A 16,184-nucleotide genomic window follows, 5' to 3' on the forward strand; every position below is an offset into this window, starting at 1 on the left:
TATAAGTGCGTACTGTATATTACTGGGATGAATCATCTATTCAGTTTTTCTGATTTTTAATTGTTGCTTAGCGAAAGTCAGTTTGAAGAACTTCCACGTTCACCATCGGCTTACCGGCATAACTCAGCTTTACTCCATTTCACTGCTTTGCGGATTTCTTTGCGATTATTCCTTATGACAGTGAACTAGACAACTATCATTACCATAATTCATAACGACTAATAATTTACAGGACGCGAAACGAAGTGATCAGAACACTTTCTTTCAACAAGCAAGAAAGCACAAAGAAAGAGATGAATGGATGAGTGTACATTAACAAGCAAGTGTGCATATATATCCGAATGATTAATTAGGGGATTACGCAACTAATATTTAAACCGATAAGAGACATAAATATGTAGGTTGATACATTCATTCTATCATGCATACTCTTTATAGAAGCATGAAAAAATGCACCAAAACATAGGTGACTTATTACAGAATAAAATAACAATATCTATCAAATAACTGAATTCAAGGGCTTAATTGACTTGAACATATATAAGCTTTTGTGAGGGTAAGGCTACTGTAACTCTTAACATTACAATTTATAACAAAAAACCATGACGGAAATTTCAGGATTCTTATCGACTCCATAACCGTACTACATCAAACATGTATTTGTAGACACCCGAATTTTCTACCGAAAATTGCTGTACTTTTATACATAAGGCGAAAACAACTAAACATAATCATTTTCTCATTCCTTTAAAAAGATACTTACCTAACCAAGGTAAACGTTTTACATGATTACAATTCCCCTTATATTACATAAGTCAAAAATCTAGTGACAGCACGATTGCACAATATGTAATTTACCATGAAATAAATAGATATCCATAAAGTTTTTGGTGAAGCTCCATGTGTAACATTAACGAAAAAATAATTCTTATCATACTAAAAATCAATATACTTACACTAATCAATAATAAAACGACCATTATTTATATTGATCCCCAATACCAAGATAATAATTATCATTGATATTGATAGGTTTTTTTGTTAAAGAAACAAAATTACTTATAATAGTTGCCTATTTTTCGATATCCATATCCATATTTGTTTGCTAGGATTTTTAGAAAACAATAATTATTATGTCTTATTTCTAGGATCATTTTTTTCTTCTCTATTTAAGGACATAAAATGACATATCTTATTAAAATAAACATGAAATTATGGTGGGGCTTTAAGTGCATCATAAATGGTTACTTTTTCACTATAGCTGTTAAGTTTCACATGAGAAACAGCTTAGTTGACACGGACAATAACAAATTGCCTCAAGTATAATATAATCAATTTTAAAATAGGCAGAATGAATACAATCCTGTTTGAGTTGTTTACCAGCATTTGGATGTTGCCTTGAATAATAGTTAACAACTGATGAAACCCAAAAGAGATTAAAACAAGGGTCTTACACTTCATCGCTAGTTACTGTTCTAATCATAGTCAAGGTAAAACCATGGAATAAAGAGCTATATACAAATAAATTTACCCTTATGAAACGAGAAGAGACGATAGCATTTAAAATGAAGACACTATTTATCCAGTGGGATCTATGATTATCATGTGAAACATTTTCTATGGATTGTTTATCATACTTCTTAGACTCCTTTTTGTTGGGAAGACCCAGAATACTCTTCAAAGCAAGCCCAGAGAGGCCCTGAAAACTCTGGGAAACATTTTGTCTAATCAGTATTGAACAGAAGTTTCTCAGAACCATCTAGAAAGCGAGTAGTCATATGTCACACTTCTGATTAGATGGTCATCTATCCTGCTACTATGTTTAACAGAGTTCCACAACCTTCCAGGAGCCCGAGGTCTCCTGAAATGTTATAAATACCCTCAATTTTCTGTACATAAACTAACCTTAGAGTAAAGCGTGCTTTGCACGTTTCCCGCCTTTTCTCTCTTGTTCAGGTTGTCGTGTAGATTTAGCCTGTGGTTATTAGATGAGCTCAGGGAACCGATTCAATCATTCAAACAGATTTATCACTTTTGATTGTTGATTCTTGTTCAATCTATAGTTTACATCAAGAACAATCCATAGTGAATAACAGTGGATAGAATCTTTGTTTTCACGGTACGAAAAAATCACAATTTGTGTTACTAAATGATGAAATTTAGTGGAACTGATTAGACACGCTGAATAATCTTTGTTCTTATTTGTTACCATGGTACTTGTCTAACTTAATTATACATCGCTTTTCCGGTTATGACGTCAACTAAGCATATAATTATACAAATGGCTAATTGCCCTGTATTTAAACGTCCATTACATTGAGCTATTTTTGATCTCTACTGACCATTATTTATACATATACTAATTCATAGAAATCCCCTTGATCTTATGATGAGTAGTTATTAGGTGTGTTGTGTATCTACTGAAATGTATTTGACGTTCAAATATCTGCTACTGGTTCATGATTATATCTAGGTCTTATCCATTGACTGATGCCTACATCATGTCATTCAGGTCTAAGTATTGTAGCCACGTTTAGGTTTAATTAATTATTGTAAAGTCACCAATTGGGGAATGTCCACCTGAATGAATATTGCATCTTCAAATAAGTGCTCTTTAACTCACTGTTTATATGGAAAATAAAAATCGATAAAAAGATTGGGATACTGAGGGTGAGTTTCATTTATTACATAAAATACATCCAAAACATACTACCGTATAAGATGGTGGCTGGAGGTGGTCACCAGGAAACCCTGGATCTGGGTTTCGTGCTACTTAGCACTCGTCAGCAAGGCGTACATGTAATCTTAAGGGAACTGGTGCTCCCGGACGGATTCGATCCCGTGTCACCCAGTTTCACAATCAAAGAGGTTACCACTGAGCTATGCGGGCCGCGATCGACAGCATTCGATCTACACTAAGAAGGACTTGACACACATGACATTGATCACCACCCAGTGATCAATCAATCGTGAATACTACCGTATCTTTGAGCTAAAACATCATCGAAATCGCGATATTCTAGAACATTGGTTATTATCTCTTATTATATTTCGTTTCTTATCATTAATCATATAAATAACCGAAAACCGACTTAATAAACCTTATTAAAAAGTTTAAGTCATTCACATTTGTTTAAAATTAAAATTTTATTCAATGAATTAAATAGTCTGATAAAAATTCATCAAGTTTAAATTTGTCAAAAATCAATATTGTATAGTTTTGTCTATCAGTCATCCAATTTGATCTCTAAAAAAAGCAAATGAATTGACCTTATACTTGTTGTGTGTCCCCTTACATATTGACTTAATAAATAGAAGAAAAAAAGAACGAAAATGGTTACAAAGGAGTTGTTAACTTGTTCAAGGAAAAGATTTTCAGATGAGAAACACTAATCGATTGAACCATGTAGCTAGAAATTAGTTTATTACATACGGTTCTCAACAGCTGGTCACAATCTTTTATACGTTAACGTTAAAATAAAAAACTATAACTCAGTAATGGAGAACTCCGCCTGTTATCCCACTAGGGGCTACTGCCGGTCCCAAGCCCAGATAAGGGGTGAGGGTTGGGCATGAGGTTAGCGACTTCATCCCATAGGAAACTAACTCGCTAAAAAACGCTAACCAGAAAAAATAATGGAAAACACAAAACAAACATTCGATATTCCATTATAATAAAAAGAATAAATATTTATAATGTTGCCAAAGGACAAGATAATTTATTAACTGAAATTCAACTCAACATAGCTGTTTCTTAGTGATGCGATTTAACGGATCATTGAATGAAACATCTACTTACAGTTAAACATTTATTTCTGAATAATATTTGATAAAATAGAGTCAAAACAATGAAAAGAATGAAACTGTTAACCATCACCTCTATAAATATACTCAATACTGGTTAATTAACTTTTCCTTAATCCTATATAGTTGGAATCATGAGTCAATTGAAGCTAGACCACCATGCAAAACCTGGAATCATTGCTTAACGGCCGTTTCGTCCTAATGTGGGACTCCTCAGCAGTGCGCATCCACAATCCTGCCTCACGAGATATCGAACCCTGGACCAATCAGTCTCGCGCGCGAGCGTTTAACCGATAGACCACCGAGCTGACCGGCATCCAACGGTGTTAATGTCTAACTTCAATCAATCCACGTATCCACCATTGTCTTCAGTGAGTTATTATCTCACAACAGACCTGGTTGAACTCTACTGGTTACTGCTTCGCACTAGAACTCCAGGGATTACCTCATGGAGCCAGCCTATCGGTTAAGTGCTCGCGCGCGAGACTAATAGGTCCTGGGTTCGAATCTCCTGAGGCGGGATCGTGGATGTGAACTGCTGAGGAGTCCCATAATAGGACGAAACGGCCGTCAAGCAGTGATTCCAGGTTTTGCATGGTGGTCTAGCTTCAATCGGCTCATGATTTCAGCTCTAAAATTACTAAGATCTCTACAAAACCTCCTTCTTTTCTCATAATACTTTACTAGTCTTTATCTTTTCTTAAAACAACAAACAATAAATTGAATATTAATTCATTACTTAAAAAAAGAAAGGAAATAACGAATAGCAAGAAAAAACAAAAGGATTAGAAACATTATTCACGATGAAACTAATATCGACAATAACAGTTTTAATAATATTTATCATTATGATACAAAGAGTACTTTGGATAAAATAATAAAAACATTAATCGTATTAGAACATAATAACTGACTTAAACAATTTATTAGTAATATAAGCAGTCAATTCAAAAAATGTGAAGATTAAAGTTTACGTTTCTACTCAGTTGATATCCATATAAAGATATTATATATGGTGATGAAGAGTTTGTCATTTTTACTGCCATTTCAAAAAGAAACATATTCATTATGTGGTAGAAGTAGACATTTTTGTACTAAATTGTTTTTTTCTGATTTCATATCTTCTTGTATGGAACTGTTGATTTCAGCAGAAATATTCTAAAGCGTTTGTTGTTCATGGCTAAAATTTAAACGTTTAATTAAATCAGTCATTAATATATCAGCAAAGTCATATTTGATCAGTTTTGTAGTATAATGAAGTATTTAAAATAGCTTCATACTAATGTTGAAGATATGCTATTGTTCTACAAGAAAGCTTAAAGATGAACTAAATGTTGACTTGGTGATGAGATATTGATTATGTTCATTCCAATTAACCTGATGTTATACAACAATTTGCTTTAATTAAGTTTGCTTTCTCTCCCTCTCACTCACTCACACATACACTCTCTATCTCTATTCATAAACTGTCAGTAATAAAAATAATACCTCTGTAATAATCTACGAATGTTCAATTTATTTGGAATTAATAATTCAAACTTAGGTAATAATAAATACAAACTCATAAACTGTGTTTGTTTAAAAGTATTATCATATATATATGGAATAATTTTCCTTTGGAAATTTTGATATAACTTAACAATACAAACATCTGACTTTTCAATGTGATATGTTGAAACAAATACAATAATTTCAAGTTGCCGCCTAAATTATAAATAGCCAATTTAACCGGCTAGTTGTCGTCAAATGGAAGAATATAGTGAGATGTTATTGTGTCAATAAATCCATATGATATGTGGCATATTCTTTCTAATAAAGTGAGTCTATCATATGCTTATGAATTATTTGACAGATTGTAGGTGACAGAAGTTTAGATTTTGAAGTTTTATGTATCCCCAAGCTTTATCATATCTAAAGATAGCAACGTTTGCAATTTCCGATTACTAAGTCGGTTAAATATCCACATTTCTCAACAAAAGTAATAAGAGTAGAAAAGGACAATAAAATAATTGAGATTTGAGATGTGTAAAGAAAGATATCAAGTATTGTATAAATATCCAGATTTCAGTCAAACGTTTACTGATAAAAAGAAATACACTCCATAATCACCTTAGTAGAATTCATAAAATGATTTTTTACAAATTCAACTTGAATATCTACCGTTACTCCTATTCCTTAAATAGTTAGTTTCTTCACATTAGATGACATACCTAACAAACTTATCAAAGTCATTACTATTTAGTTATGATTATTAACATTATGTGAGCGCGGAATGCTGATTACTCAATATACGTTACCTTGTAGTCCTCGTAATTTTTCTGCTGCTTGATATAGTGAAGATAATTTACGAGATTAGAAGTTAAAATGAATGCTATGACATTGCTCATAAGTATTCATAAGATAAAGAACTGCTTAACTGTGAATGTTTTTATTCTAATCTAGCTAATACCTTTTAATATTTAATAACTTGTATATTACTAATGTTATACTATTTGTGATTAATAGGCATATATATACATATATATATCAGCTTATTCAGTGAAAAGTTTAGATAATTAATTTAAGAATATCAGTACATTTCCTTGAAAGAGAGAAAGACATCATTAACACTATTTTTACAAACGTATCCTACTTTTAAACATTGAATACACTGTAATATCATTTCAGTCAGTATAGAATCAGTAGAATAATATCAATTTTCTTTCATTTCATTCAATGAAAACTGAATAACACTGGTTAATGTTCAGTTACAGAATTAATGAGTAGTTCTATAAAAATTCTAGTGAATAAACTCTAGATCATTGCATTTTGAAGTACTCATAAACTAGTATATTAATTCTTATATTTACTTCATTATTTTAAATGTACTTTGACTAAAGAATATATACTATAAAATCTAATTTATTTCGAAATTCTAAACTTGGTATCATTGTTACTATGTCAATTCATTAAGGAGGTTGTAGAACAACGTGTACGACTTTTAAATTTCTAAACATAAGAAGTAATAATTAATATATGTAATGTGCATGATGATATGATTACCATCAACGGTAGTTCACGTATTTCCTGAGTGTCTATGAGTTCAAGCCTATTGCAAAGATAGATTAATTAGGGGTTTCACTGAACAATGTTTATCAAGTGAATTTTAGTGTTGTAGTGAAAGTTTTTTTAACATTGTATGCCTAATGTTTGGTTGGCTGCTTATTTTTCTAGATCACTTATTCTTGGGCTATTCATCTATTGATAAGTGTCTCCTCTATCCTAGTTCCAATAAGCTTTAAGTAATCATAAATGTTATCTGCATTATTTATTAATGTATTTATTTATTTAAACACATAAATATTGGTACAATGGGGCACCAGATAAATATGCGCCTCACAAATCTCATTTGATTTGTATGAGGGCTGTGATACTGCCTAGGTGCCCAGACTGAAGTAGATGGTTTTCTCAGGGGGCCACACACCGAGCCTTTGACCCAAAGGTCTAATCCACAAGGCAGTGGAACATCGTAAGGAGATGCAGTTCCATGGTGGTCGGTGACCAACGATTGATTCGTACACCATTTGTTCCTTCAGGATACTGGAGTCCATGTACACCATTGGTTTGTAATCAGGGTTTCCTAACTCCCCTAGGTGAGCTCTCCGTGTCCACCAACCCGGTTAAAGCGCCTTACATTCGCTTTTCGTCCTCTCAATTTCGTAAACTACACCCCGCCAAGAGAAGGCAGTGAGTAGGAATTCCCTGGCAGAGGCTATATACGCGTGGCCATGTGAGAGCATTTCGAGAGGGAGGGTGGCCCTTACCAACTCTCAGCCATACCAAAGCATTTGGGGGCATTTATTAATGTGATTTTGATATGAGCTAAAACCCAAAATATTGAACAACTATATTAGAGAAATCGAAAACTTTCATGCATTATACGCCCTTGTTTATACGCTGGTAAAACAAGGCGTAAGTATGTTGAGCACTATACACTTTAACATATACAAATATTCTACAACAAATTAGTTAGTTACTATATATATATATATATATATATATCCTATAACAGTAAAATAGTCTGTAAAAACTAAAATCCATTCGTATATTTTGGTTTTGTTTTTTTCCTCTAAAAATTCACTACTGTAATAATAAATAAAGCGGTTAACATAAAAAAAATTTTTCATTCCTTTTTGTACAAAATTTAAAAATAAAGTAAAAAAAAGACGTATGTTATTCCCTTTAAAGAAAAACAAAACAAAATCAACCGATCATTTTTAAAAATAGCAACAGTTTCATTTTTATTTTCTAAATTTTCGCCATCTACAAACAAAAAAGAACAGAGATAAATGAACAAAAAGAAAAGGGGAGCAAAATTTAAAATACAGATTTCAATGATGTGCATACCTTTATTCTTTGTTGTTGATGTTTCTGTTTTGTTTCCTAGTTACTTTTTTTAAAGAATTTCTCTCAATTATTTATATATATACCGTCTATAAGATAAATTTGATTTCTTTTTAAATAAAAAGTTTTATCAAGAGTTCTCTGATGGAATAATTTTTCTTATAAGATTATACAAAATGACAGTTTGGATAGATTTTAAGAATGCTTTTAGAATCTATTGCTAAGTGGAATATTCTTTCTTAAAATTGGAAAATTTGAAGATCATTTTGTCTAACTAGAAAATGTAGCTAAATGATAGACTGGTTACTTTTAGACTGCTATTTTAGAATATTATGTTAATAATGGATTGCATTGTGGCTTAAACAAACTTTAATTTACTGTGTATGTAACATAAAACATTAATTTCCATTAAGTACTTTAAAAAAAATAACTCGAACGAAAACTTGATGACTTGTCTGTATGAAAAAGACTTCAGTATTTTATTGTGAAAAAGGAAATCATTAACAAAGTGAAATTTCATGTAGTTGAGATCATGAGTCAACTGAAGCTAGAACATCATGGAAAACCTGCATCACTGGACGGCCGCTTCGTCTTATGGTGGGAATCTTCAGCATTGCCTATGCACAATCCCGCCTCACAAGATTCGAACCCAGGACTAATCAGTCTCGCGCGCGAGCACTTAACCGATAGACCACTGAGCCGGCTGTCATCCATCGTGTTAGTGTCTAACTTCAACAAATCCACGAAATTGAGCAACCATTCACCAATATCATCAGTGAGTTACTATCTCCCAACAGATCTGGTTGAACTGCACTGGTTACTGCTTCTCACTAGAACTCCAGGAAATACCTCTTGAAGCCAGTCACTAGTAAGCATATGATCATTATCAGAATGGGGTTTTGTGGAGATTTTAGTAATTTTATGTAGTTGGGATCATGAGTCAACTGAAGGAAAACCTGGAAGCACTGGACGGCAGTTTCGTTCTATTTTGGGACTCCTCAGCAAAACTTCTAATCTTGTCTTAGTTATAAATAAAGTATTGTAATTTTTATCTTTCATTCCGTCTTCTGAAAATTTTACTATCGAGCACAGGACAATTATCATTGAGGGTTGTGAAGATTGTTGGATTTCATGGAAATCATGAACCGACTGAAGTTAAATCGTCTTTCGAAAACTAGTGACCAGCTTCGAGAGCAAGTTTCCGGAGTTCTAGTGAAGAGCGTGATCAGTAGAGCTAAGTCGTGTCGGATATGAGGCAGCTACCCGCCGAAGACAGTAGAAGATGGTTGCTCAATGTTGTGGATTAGTTGAAAATATACATTAACACTGTTAGATACTGACTCAGTGTTTTAGGGTTTGAGCGCCCGCGCACGAGGCTTAGGGTTCTGAGTTCGATTCTTCCGTGCAAGGTAGTGGATGCAAACTTCTGAGTAGTGCTATACTAGGAAGAAACGGCTGCTCAGTGCTTTCAGGTTTCTTTTGCTGGTCTAATACTGATCGGTTGATGATTTCAATGAAATTCATCAATCCCCACAACCCGTTACTGACAACTGTTGCGATATGATTTACAGAAAACTTTGCAAATTTACCATTTGAATAATTTTTTCTGTCTAATAAAAAAACATTCAACCTGAATTTATACATCATCATTCATATATACCGAGTGTTGTATTCTATTTTTCACTCATCTTAGTAAATGCAACCAGGCAAAAGTTTAAAACATAACAAAATTAGATCAGCTTTTATATGCTTGAAAATATCAGGGCTGATTTCCTGGATTTTTCGATGACTGACTTTTTGACTGTAAAGCTTAATATATGTTGTTTGTGCTAATTTATTCAATATCATTTGAATATTTATTGGCTTATATCGTTTTGAAAACAATACACTATACTACATTTCTCAAGTTAAATTTTAGATCTGTTGAAAAATACCTTACAGTTTCTAGTTCATCTGGTCGTAGAAAAATCAAATAACTACTTCTATTTAGAGTACTGTTTTCATAAAATAGATGTTTAAAGGTGACTATGTGAATCTTTTTTAATTAGTTAACCTAAAGAAAAACGTTCATTGTCCCGATGAACAATCGTAACCAGTGAAATTCAGTTAGATTAGGTGTAGAAAAGCTAGCATTATTGGCAGTGATTGTTAGCTTTGTGCTAGCACAAACTAACTAACTCTGTACATGTAAATCATCTGACCTCAAATTAAAGGTTTGGGCTTTCAACGATCTTCTTGAAGCTTGAAGGCCTTGAGTTTGATCTATGATTTGGTTTTAGACATACATTGTTGAATCATATACTATGACAAAATAGTGGACCAGTTTTATCAGATTCTCGATAATACATGTTAGCTAAAGCGCCGCCAGTGAATAATCGTATTGTGACACAATTATCTACATTTTTCATTTGAGTCAACTGGCGATATAGTTCAACTATCAGTTATTTTCGCCTGTAATATCTGTCTCACTTCCTACTTCATTGACTCCGTGCGTCAGAATTCTTATTATATGTTCAGAAAATGTATTTTACAACTATTCAGTTCACAGATTAGTGATTAGTTATTCAATTTTATTTCGTATGGAATTGTAGACAGGTACTAATAACAACTAATGAAGATGAAACACCTTTTCAGTTATTTCTAGTTTAAAATGGAATTCAACTTCTGATTCCTAATATTTACTTGGTAAAGCAACAAAGCTATTTACTGAATAACTTTTCGAGTTTTATACTTAGTTTAATGTAGATATACTTTTTAGATAGTACTTTTATGATGTCACAATAATGTCAGAAACTTGATCACATATAAACACCTTTACAAAAATATGTGTTTTGATAATCAAGGTCTTTAACTTCTTTGAATAATGATAGATCAAATGTACAACTAAATAATACAACAACAATATCAGCAGCTTAACCTAAATCTCTACAATGTATCTAATTAAAGTCGGTTGTTTTTCTTTTTTTTTGTCATTATGCACGCAATTAAAAAGAGTATAAATGAAATTAACCCATTTATTGTATAGAAATAATAATTTACCTATAGTATCGATTTCCTTTCAACAACAAAAAGAAAATGGTATACCTGAAAATAAGAATAGGAAATTGTCTTTGACTTAATCTTATGTATTTTTAAGGTCAGATTATAAACATCTTTACTTTATTTCTTTCTTCCTGTTTAATAGAACAATGAATAAATAAATAAATAGAAACTCATCTCATTGAAAGAATCTAGAGCAAATATTAAACCGATATATGATTGTTATGTTTACTGTCATCTTTTATTGTTTATTTTTTCTTTTTCTTTTTTGTTTTTGTTTTTAATGATTGATTGATTATAAATGTTGATTAAGTAGGTCGATATGTTTGTTACAAGAAAAGTCATATAGATTGATTAGGGTTATTAATGTCCTTTCCTTATTTCAACAAAAAAGAAAAAAAAAATCTACCATACTTAGTTTATGATCTAATCCTGTTATAAAATATAGAAAAAAAAATTTCATGCAAAACCTATATTGACCAATCAGAATATAGTAAAATAAGGTCAATATAATCTAGTATGAGTTAATGGAACTATGAAACATAACCGATGATTATTGTTTTCTTAGTTGAAAGCATGAGTCGATTGAAGCTAGACCAACATGGAAAACCTGGTAACACTGGAAGACCAACTCGTTTTATTATGGCAGTGCGCACCCACGAACTTGCCTCGCCAGATTCGAACTTAGGTCCAATCAGTCTCGCGCCAGAGCACTTAACCGATAGATAACTGAGCCTTCATTTAGTGGTGTTAATGTCTAACTTCAACCAATCCACGAAGTTGAATAACCGTTCACAAATTGTCTTCAGTGAGTTCCTATCTCACAATAGACCTGATTGAACTCCACTGGTCACTGTTTCTCACTAAATCTCCAGGAATTATCTCTTGAAGTCAGTCACTAGTGAGCATATGATTATAATCAGAGGGGGTTTTGTGGAGATTTAGTATTTTCTTAGTTAAAAGCATGTGTCAATTGAATCTAGACCACGGTTGTTCAACTTCATGAATTGGTTGAAGTTAGACATTAACACCATCGGATGCCGGCTCAGTGATCTATCGGTTAAATGCTCGCGCGCGAGACTGGTAGGTCCTGGGTTCGAATCTGGCGAGGCGAGGTCGTGGGTGCACACTGCTGAGGGGTCCCACAATAGGACGAAATGGCCGTCCAGTGCTTTCAGGTTTTCCATGGTGATCTAGCTTCAATTGACTCATGCTTTCAACTATGAAAATACTAAATCTCCACAAAACCCCTTCTGATTAATGTTTTGTTATATTTCATTGAGAATTATAAAAAATGATTCAATTTAAAGAAAGATTATATCAAGCACTGATTTTGCATATAGAATAACTAAAAATCAAGAAACAGTAAACTTTCATTTGTTCTAGATTTAATTATTCAAAAAAGTATGATTATAACCTTACTAGGAATTGAACTCATGATCTTAACATCATGAATGAATGATAATGATCTTAGATGATATATTTTGTAAATGAAAATCCATATAATGTTTACCTTCGAAACTGATGGTTTCGACAAATTTCCTTTCTCATTCTGGACTTGGTTCAAGATGAATTTCTCAAGTTCATTCTAAAACTGATCTGTAAAGCTAGAGTATTCCCGAAGTAATATATAACGTAAAAGGTTCTGAATGTGCGTGTTTATCTAAGATTGTTTTCTTTTGTCTAGTACATTTATTTGTGCAATTTACAAAAGTTATTTTTAAAAAAGGGAATAGACTAATAAATTAACTCTCTAACCAACGGATATCTACTTTTTTTTCACTACCACTATAACATGAACGCGTTTAAAACATCCAATTCATACTAATAAATTATGTTTTGTGTATTGACATCATTGTTGACTTTATCTTGTTTGATTATTTGAAGTTTTTTTCAAATGGATTACAGTGTATCAACCAAAACTTAATCGATTAAAACAAAAAAGAAACGTCCGATTAAATATTAGTTTTATCAATTAATTTTTGCTGGTAAGAGATTCTAATCATGTGATGTTTTTTTTAAGGATAGTAAAAATCCCTATTCAAGATGAGATTGTTCAGCTTATACAATACATGGCTTACAATTCTTTGGTTCACATATAGTTAGTACATTTATGACGCCTAGTAAATGCTAATTTTGCATAAATTGGGGTACTTTGATTTTGATAAACAAACGGAAAAAAGAAAACATTTTCCATTACTATAAGTAGAATTATCAGGGGTATATGTCGGGTAACAGTTAACAATATTTTTACACTAAACGTTCATTGATTGCCTGGATCCTGGAGAGATTGAATAGTACATAATCTAAAAATGAGTAACTGACAAACATCAGAGAAGTTATCTTAGCTATTTTAAACTCTAGGCTTTCTCTATAAAATTACACATTGGCGATAATGAGATAAGCTAACTTAAGTTATATATTTTAATTCAATGAATAGTCATCGCCTTATTCTGTACCGGATGTCTGACTGTAGAAAAATATTCTAATCACAAAATATAGAATGGTGTAATAAATCTTCTTTATTTATCCACTTAACTGATGAATATTCATCAAAATATATTTAAAAATGTGTCTCGACGCCGATTAACTGAAATTTGTCTTGATGAACTAATGCTTTTGACTAGTTTTATTCGTGAGATATGTTTTTTATAACACAATTTGTGAGATGCATAGGTTCTTGTTATATCTCGGAGAGAATTATGAATGGTAACTTTTGAGAACTATTTATGGGCAAATATTATACATATATTCTTAATTTATAACTATTTAGTAGCTAGATTATGTACATCTATACTCCTCTTATTAAAAGCTTTATTTTGACCCATAAACTATTATTAAACGACTTACCGTTCTGAGTTATGCCAAGTTAATTAATTATGGTCTCACACATTCACGGCCACATTTGGCTAAACCTTGTACAAATGTTTTCTATTTTATGGTGTGATGTGGTCTGTTTAGTTTGTAAATAAACCCAGTATGTTTGAAATACATGATTTATATCGCAGAGGCTGAGATTTGTGTTCTAGACTTAACAGGCAAGGCTAGGCAGAAAGAAAGCCCGATAAGGACTCTAGACTGATAGTATGGGTTTACGCATCATTGGTCTGATCGATTAATCACTGTTCTCTAATTGGCAGTATCATACGTTATATAATAATAGGGTACAAGGCCACAAGTCATAACAGTTCCAATATGATTAATACACGTTTCTTCAATGTGTAAATGTAGATAAACATGTACTAACCACTGAAGTGGCTCGGTTCAGTGTTCAGGAACTATCTTTGCAGTAGGTTGTAAGCTTATCATAAAAGGGCTTTATTATATGTGGTTCACATGCCTAACTATTCAGTGAAAACATATAATATGAAGACGTTTCTAAATACTTGTAAAGTAAAATCTAGGCAACTCAAAAGTATAAGTACGTTATCGGTGTAAGGATAACTACGTATTTAGAATAGTAAGATGAATTTCAATAATGATAACCGAGAATGTATGGAATGTTCTACGCTTCACATAACCTGTCATTAAGTGAACTCAAGACTTCGGACCAACCTAACAGAAAACGTCACATAACTCGGATCCAAAATCATTTAAGTGCTTTATTCAACATTTGATCTAAAATACTCTAGTTTGTAGCTGCTATTATAATTTCAATCAGAATCATTAATTTTACCCATTTACTAAGTTTATCTAATAAACTTTCAGCAAGAGTATATGATTATGTCTTCTTTGATGTAAGAATTGTTTTTTCTTTTCTTCTTTTTTGAATCAAATTCATAGCTAAACATCTTCATCTATTCTTAACAACTGTCTTTAATTCTTTTGAATTCTAACTAAATGTTTCGGCCTATAAAACATGATATATATACATATATAAAGATCATAAAATGATAAACAATATTGATAATTATTGTTTCTTTGTAATTAAATAATGTACAAATTTATTGATTATATATAACTAATGAGAAAACAGTGATTTGATGATAATGATCAAAACAGATTTAATAAAAGAAATTTGTAAAACCTTATTTAAGAAAAAAACTAATTTCTGAAAATATTTTTTCTTATTTATTTGTGAGAAAATCAATTTTCGGAAAATATATACATAAATAATTATAGTTTATATATATATATATATATATATATATATATATATATATATTATAACAGTTTACCGCGAGAGCGCCTAACCACTAGACTACTGAACTGGCAGGCATCCAACTGTGTTAATGTCTAACTTCAACCAATCCACAAAATTGAGCAATCATTCACAAATGTCTTCAGTGAGTTACTATCTCACAACAGACGTGGTTTGAACTCCACTGGTCACTGCTTCTCACTAGAACTCCTGGATTTACCTCTCTAAGTCAGTCACTAGTGAGCATATGATTATTATAATCAGAAGGGTTATTTGAGGAGATTTAGTATTTTCAAAGCATTATTATCAGGAAAGTACTGGAGTTATTAAGTTAAAATGTCCTATGATATATAGATATTCAGAAAATATATAAGAAACATGTGTAAAGAATAAACCACCGAGATATCCCTTATTTTAAAGCACAGAGTTCACAGAAAATCATAAAAGTGATCACAACATCGACGGTTAAGCTGAAGTTTCTGGTGGAAGGAATAATTTCTGGCTGAGATTTCTCAGATATCCGCAATCCATAATTGGAGATGTTGGAAGATATTGCTCTTTCTGAGTGTTCTTTCGTAGAATCAGAGATACTACAAATATTTTACTATCTCACCGTTAGTCCTTTAATGTTGCTTGAATTATATCGGTCAAATTAGTTTGGTTAGTGGTCTGAGGAATGCATCACCTTGGGCATTATTTTGAGATGTTAGGCCGTTGAAGAAAGCTACCAGGAGACCCTAAACTTTAGTTTTCTGACAGTTGGCGCTATTCAGCAAAGAGTACCTGCAATCGTGAAGAAATTGACCCTCTCTGATGT

At 32.1% G+C, this 16,184-nt stretch overlaps 1 protein-coding gene across 1 annotated transcript in view; it reads left to right on the plus strand.

The window, feature by feature from the left end:
- The window catches only part of Smp_106110 (hypothetical protein), a 51,790-nt gene that overhangs the window by 5,649 nt on the left and 29,957 nt on the right, over positions 1–16,184 (plus strand). The gene's annotated exons all lie outside the window — the stretch shown is intronic.

This window comes from Schistosoma mansoni, chromosome 3 (assembly GCF_000237925.1).
Source record: "Schistosoma mansoni strain Puerto Rico chromosome 3, complete genome".
In the NCBI taxonomy this organism is placed as follows: domain Eukaryota; kingdom Metazoa; phylum Platyhelminthes; class Trematoda; order Strigeidida; family Schistosomatidae; genus Schistosoma; species Schistosoma mansoni.